Source organism: Musa acuminata, chromosome BXJ2-9, assembly GCF_036884655.1.
Source record: "Musa acuminata AAA Group cultivar baxijiao chromosome BXJ2-9, Cavendish_Baxijiao_AAA, whole genome shotgun sequence".
Lineage (NCBI taxonomy): Eukaryota > Viridiplantae > Streptophyta > Magnoliopsida > Zingiberales > Musaceae > Musa > Musa acuminata.
Window position 1 is genome coordinate 35,737,093 of NC_088346.1, and position 7,041 is coordinate 35,744,133.

At 35.8% G+C, this 7,041-nt stretch overlaps 1 pseudogene; it reads right to left on the reverse strand.

Annotated features, from left to right (window-relative positions):
* Positions 1-2,539: 2,539 nt before the first annotated feature.
* On the reverse strand, positions 2,540-6,267 carry LOC135622028 (WEB family protein At3g02930, chloroplastic-like; annotated as a pseudogene).
* Positions 6,268-7,041: the final 774 nt, after the last annotated feature.

Below are 7,041 nucleotides of genomic sequence, written 5' to 3' on the forward strand. Positions count from 1 at the left end.
CCACTACGCCGTAGTCCCCAGACGATACAGGGGAATCCAATCCATTGGACCTGTCTGTCCTCAGTTACCATGTACCTATAGTCCCTCATCCATCTAATATCCCAGAGACCGTATATCGAGCATGGTGCTGTCAGACCCATACGGTTTCTACTCGAGTCTCGCTCTAATCGGATTCTCCCGGAGAACTCTTTCTCTCTCAACCCGAATGACCCTGGCCAGGGATTTGTATTAGCTCTTATTGAATTTCATCCACGGGATCCAATAATTTAGGGGCTTATTGGATATCCAATAAGATATGGGCTTCGGTGGATATCTCATATCCGAACCTCTACTCATCGCAATGCCTACTATATGTGTGTGACCCTCTAGGCCCAATATCGAGCTGGTCATAAGTCATATCTATCAGAACTCCTTCTAGATCTGTGAATTATTATCTCCATAATAATTCACTCGACTCATCGACTACAAACATACTAAGCCACTACACCATAAGCCCCAGATAATACAAGGGAATCCAATCCATTAGGCATATCTGTCCTCAATTACTATATACCTATAGTCCCTCATCCATCTAATATCCCAAAGATTATATACCAGGCATGGTGTTTTCAGGCCCATATAGTTTCTCATCTAGTCTCACTCTAATTAGATTCTCCTAGAGAACTCTTTCTATCTAAATCTGAATGACCTTGGCTAAGGATTTATCTGAGCAAGAATATACAGGATATTCCTTTCATGATACCGAGAGTAGATGATCCTCTATCGACACTCAATAGCCCTCATAAGATTAGTTGCCACTCCCAATAACCAAATAACCAACTGTACTAGATCTGAAACTTTCAAACCTATAAGTCCGGTATCAAAGAGTGGAGTACTCATACAGGACATCCTTGGTTTCTTAAGTCTAAGGACAAGATATACTACTAGAACTACCGAATTACTGTCTAACAGTAAGGTATCATCAACCATCTAAAATTCTATGAGCGCATCAATTAATGAACTCATTCTCTAATGAGTACCTGCATTGTCTCACACGAGCAGCTATGAGACCAACTGCCTCTATCATATGGACATGTATACAGTACACCAATCCGTCCAGTTATCTCGATGTCTCTCTCGAGTAACCTATAACTAGGAATATTTATGGTATATGTTTAAAGGTGAATCGATCTTATTACGATATTATTCTCATTGCACAGATCCATAGATATCACAATATTTATATAACAAGCAATATAAAATGAGAAATTATCATAATAATAATAATCAAATAAACTACGTGTCATGTCACACATGCCATCACTCACGTGATTGGTTTACAAGACACCCATGACTAGTAGAGGGTCACATATATATAGTAGGTGTTACGACAAATAGAAGTTTGGATATGAGATATCCGTCGAAGCCCCTATCTTAATGGATATCCAATAAGCTCTTGAATTATTGGATTCTATAGATGAGATCCAATAAAAGCCACTGAGAGATTATTGGATAGAGATTCACTAATCTAATAGGCTTGAGTAGTTGGATGGAGATCCAATACCCAATAGGATAGGATCAATTAGGGTTAAGTTGATATGGGGCCTCTATAAATAGGAGAGAACAAAAGGATCATGGGCTGTGCTTTTGGTTGTCATCTCCTATTCTCCTCTCTCCTTCTGCTCCTAAGCTAACGGGTATGGAGATTTGGGCAGCGATCCGAGGAGCGTCTTCATAACTTCTGCCATGTGGATCATCGCTAGAGAGGAGGATGCTTGACCTCCTTTATCCTCTCCCATAGATTTACAGGAATTTAGGGATATACAATCTCCCTAGGTAATACAACTATCTCATATGTAGTTTTTAGTTTTGCGGGTTTTTGCGCACTAGTCTTCGCATGACGATGAACACCTTTTGGGAAATTTGAGATTTTATTTTATGTTCTTCCGTTGTGCATGTGATGTCACCTCTAGATTTTCCTGTAGTGGTATTAGAGCTAGATTGTTCGTGCGAAAGATTGATTTTAAATTATGTGTGTTGTATTTTAGGAAGACTTTTGTAGTCAAAATTATTGGCGTAAAAGGCGAGAAAGGGCAGCAACTATTGCTGCCCTTACTATGCTCGTAGAGTGGCTAAAGGCTGCTTGCAGCCTTGGCCATCTATGGCGGCTGATGGGCTGTAGCATGCCCCACCAGTGGGTTGGGCGCTCGCAAGCAGGGCCACCTGCAAGCAACAGCGCCCGTGGGCGAGCCCCTTCTAGGCGGCACTTGCTCACAGGGGCGGCTACCTCGCCCCTGCAATGGTTGCCGTCGGTAGGATGGCAGCGACCACAACACAAGAGAACTATGAGGAAGGGGGATTAGGGCTTCTTGGGGCAAAAGGATAATTTTATCCCTCAAAATTTAAGAAATTTTAGGTTTCGTCATTTCTATCAAAATTATCTAAATACCCCTCGTAATTTAGAAAATTTCTTGCATATTCCAAATTTTATGGTGTTAATAAAATGTTCCTTCTTTGTGTCCCACTTACTGCTTGAATTGCTGGTTTCTGTTTTGAAATTTTAGACTGTTTTCTTGAGGCAAACTATCTCATGTCTTGCTTCGTCAAGCATGACCTCGTACCTCTCTTCAGTGTTCTTGATAGATGAATTCATGTGCTCTATCTGCACCTGGGCATCTTCAATTTCAGCTTGCTTTGCTAAAAGCCTTTCTTGATTTTTCTCTGGCTTCAGTAGACATTTCATGCGATGCTGAAGCTAAACCCTTCATTGCTTTTTTGACCTTCTCATCTTCTTCTCTACTAGTGTTGAGTTCATTAATGAGCTTGTTCCTCTCCTCCCAACAGTCTCTCGATATCTGGTGCAGCAATCTTCTCCTTGTTGAGTGCCTGCAACTTCTCCTCCTCCAGTTTCTTAAGCACGGATTTTAACAGTTCAACTGTCTTTCTAAAGCTTACTGCCTCTTCTTGTGAGAAATCACGATTCCTATCTGGTTGCTCAGGAAAATTTTTGTACTTAACCACCTCAATCTCCATAGATTCTCTTTCCTTTAGAGTGAAAATCTCATTTTCAGCATCTTGCAGTAATGTGGCACACTCTTCCATCTGTTTCCTCATGATTGCAAGAGATTCTGCTGCAGATTTCTCAGATTTATTGGCTTCCTTCTGCCGAGTTTCTAGTGATGCCACCTCCTTTTTCAACTCTTCAACTTGCTTACATGCATCTGATTCGGCCTTCCTTGCATCAGTCACCTCCATTTGAAGCTGTTCAACCAATGATTCCATCTTGGATGGTTCCTCTTCAGCTAACTTGGTTCAAGTTCAAATTTCAAACCATCAACTACCACATTCTATAAAAATATATAATATGTTATATTAAATACAAAAATAATCTTTATGCCAGGATTGAAATTAAATATTTAGATCTAGTTTAACGATGTGTACCTTTTGATGCTATCTGTTCAGAGATCTCTGTTTGATCTACAAGGCACCGTCTTTAATCCAAGATCGCTGTCAATATGCAAAGAGGAATTAGATCCTTTCTCTCATCAAGGTTATCTCCTAAGGAATCCTACTTTAAATAGACTTATATTCCATGAGCTAAAATATTTCAACAGAATCCAATTAGTTATATTATATATCTTATTCAATTATAAAATATCACAAAATCTAACATTCTCCCACTTGGCCTATTAATTGATAAGATATAAAAGAGATATTCAAAATCAAAATAAACAAAACAAAATTTGTTTGAAAAATAATTTTACCTAATTAGATTCCAAAGAATTTTGAAAAGTATTTTATACATGGTCATGAATTTTAAAATAAGTCAATAAGTCCAATAATTATAATAATACTATATTAAGTCCAACCATCAATGCAAGTCATAACAGTTGTATTTCATCAATGTCATACTCTCTTCTATGTACCACAATATTATTAGTCTTTCTTAATATAGTCCATAATGACCCTTGTAATTTGTCTTGTCAAGATAATCATGTTATTACATTCAACCATAATATGCATAAACATAAATGTAAACCAGAAACAAATAACAGTAATTAAGCAAGAAGAATGTCAATAATAGCATCCACATAAATATGCATCACCATATCTTTTATGACTTGCTCACAAACCTCATTCTAAGAACATGTTCTTTAAATATTTTACATTGTAAGGCTTTTGTCAATGGATCAGCAATCATCATAGTGGTGCTCAGGTTCTTAATTGACACTTATTGTTTCTAGACTATTTCTCTAACCATTAAGTACTTTATCTCAATGTGTTTGGAACCACTAGAGTACTTGCCATTCTTAGAGAAGAAAACTACTACGGTGTTATCACAAAATATCTTCAGCGGCCTAGCAATTGAGTCGATCACACCAAGTCCTAAGATGAAATTTCACAGCCATAAAGATTGATTTGTGGCCTCAAAGCATGCCACAAATTTAACTTCCATTGTTGATGATGTAATAAGCGATTGCTTTGTACTTTTTCAAGAAATTGCCCCACCAGCTAACAAGAATGCAAATCTTGAAATGGACTTCGTACTATCAAGGCAATTTGCAAAATCAGCATCTGAATATCCTATCACTTCAAGCTGATCTGATCTCTTGTACGTGAGCATCTAATCTTTTGTCCCTTATAGATATCTCATTACTTTCTTTGCAGCTTTCCAATATTCCATTCTAGTGTTGCTTTGGTATCTTCCCAGTATTATAACTGCAAAACTAATATCTGGTCTTGTATAGATTTGAGCATATAATAGACTTCCAACTGTGCACCCATAAGGAATATTCTTTATTTGATTCTTTTCTAAGTCATTTTTCGGGCACTGGTTTTGACTAAAATTTTCACCTCTAGTAATATGTATATCGTTGGCTGAGCAAAGCTGTATATTAAATCTCTCTAAGATACAATTAATATATCCTTTCTAAGACAATCCTAATAATTCTTGAGATCTATCTCTGAATATCTCAATGCCAATAACATAAGCTACCTTATTCATATCAACCATCTTAAAATTCTTGTTGAGAAATATCTTGGTTTTGTGTAATAAACCAATATCACTATTAGCAAGTAAAATATCATCAACATATAAGACCAATATAATAAACTTACTCTCACTTACCTTCAGATATATACACTAATCAATAGTATTTTCCTTAAATCCGAAGGAAGTAATGGTATTATGAAACTTTATATACCATTGTCTAGAAGCTTATTTAAGGTCATAAATGGATTTCTTAAGTTTACAAGCCCAACCTTCTTTTCACTTTTCTATGAATCCTTCAGGTTGTTCCATATAGATTTTCTCATCCAGATCCCCATTCAGAAATATTGTTTTCACATCCATCTGATGCAACTCAAGATCATAATGAGCTACTAATGCTATGACGATTCTCAATGAGTTCTTTTTAGAAACTGGAGAAAAAATCTCATGATAGTCGATGCCTTCTTTTTGAGAAAAACCTTTGGCCACAAGTTTGGCTTTATATCGTTTGATATTACCCGTTGAGTCACATTTTGTCTTAAAGACCCATTTACAACCGACTCTTTTACAATTATTGGGTAATTCAATGAGATCTCAAATACCATTCTAGACCATTGATTTTAACTCTTCTTTCATTGCATTGTACCATTTTTCAAAATCGTTACTTTCTATGGCTTGTGAAAACGATAAGGAGTCTCTTTTTATTCCTATATCATAATATGATTCTTGTAGATATACCACATAATCATCAGAAATGGTATGTTTCCTTTTCCTTTGAGATCTTCTCAAAGCTACCAATTGTGATTGTTCTACAAGATCATCAGTGGCGATATCAATGTCATGTGAGAGTTTTTCGATGTTATTTTATTGTTCACCCTCATCAATACTCTCATTGATTTGAGGAACAATAATTTCTTGAATAAGAGATGATATAGGAGAATTAACCTGAATCTCCTCAATATCAAAATTAATCATCCGAGATTTTTCACTCCCACTGATTTCATCATTTTCTAGGAATTTTGCATTACCAGATTCTACTATCTTCATACTATTGTTAGGGTAATAAAATCTGTATCCCTTAGATTTTTCTGGATAACCAATAAAATATCCTGAAATAATTCTTGGAACCAATTTCTTTTCATGTGGATTGAATACTCTTATCTTTGTAGGATATCCCCAAATATGTAAATGTCTTAGATTGGGCTTCCTACCACTCCATAACTCAAATGGAGTTGAACTGACTTACTTGGAACCCTATTCAAGATGTACATAGCTGTCTTAAGAGCTTCTCTCCACATCGACTCAGATACAAATGAATAACTTATCATGCTCCTAATCATATCCATAAGAGTACGATTTTGCCTTTTAGTAATACCGTTCTACTGTGGCACACCTGGTAATGGATATTGAGCATAAATACCCCGTTGTTCTAGGAATCTAGCAAAAAGACCAATATTCTGACCAAATCCATTATATCTGCTATAAAATTCACCAACCCTGTCGGATCTGATAATTTTAACTTTTCTATCTAATTATCTCTCGACCTCATTTATATACACTTCAAGAGTATCAATAGCTTGAGTCTTTTCATGTATTAGATAAACATAGTCATATCTGGACAGTCTATAAATGTGATGAAATACTTTTCTCCACTAAAATAAGGAATATGGAGTGGTCCGCAGATATCAGTATGAATAATCTCAAGGAGTTATTTACTTCTTATGGTATTTTTTTTTATATATTTAGTTTGCTTTCCTTTAATGCAATCTATACAAGAATCAAAATCAGTAAAGTTTAAATGTTCCAAAATATTATCCTTCACTAATCTTTCAATTCTTTCCTTGGAGATATGCCCCAATCGTCTATGCCACAATATAGAAGATCTTTCATTATTGAAACTACGTTTCAATCCAACACTTGATTATAGGGTTATTAATGTCTTTACAAACTCAAGATCCAAATTAATTCTGTACAAACTATCACACAGAATTCCAGAACCAATTTTTTTTTAATCATAAAATATACTGAGTTTACCACTACCAAAAGAAAGACAATATCCTAACTCATCAATT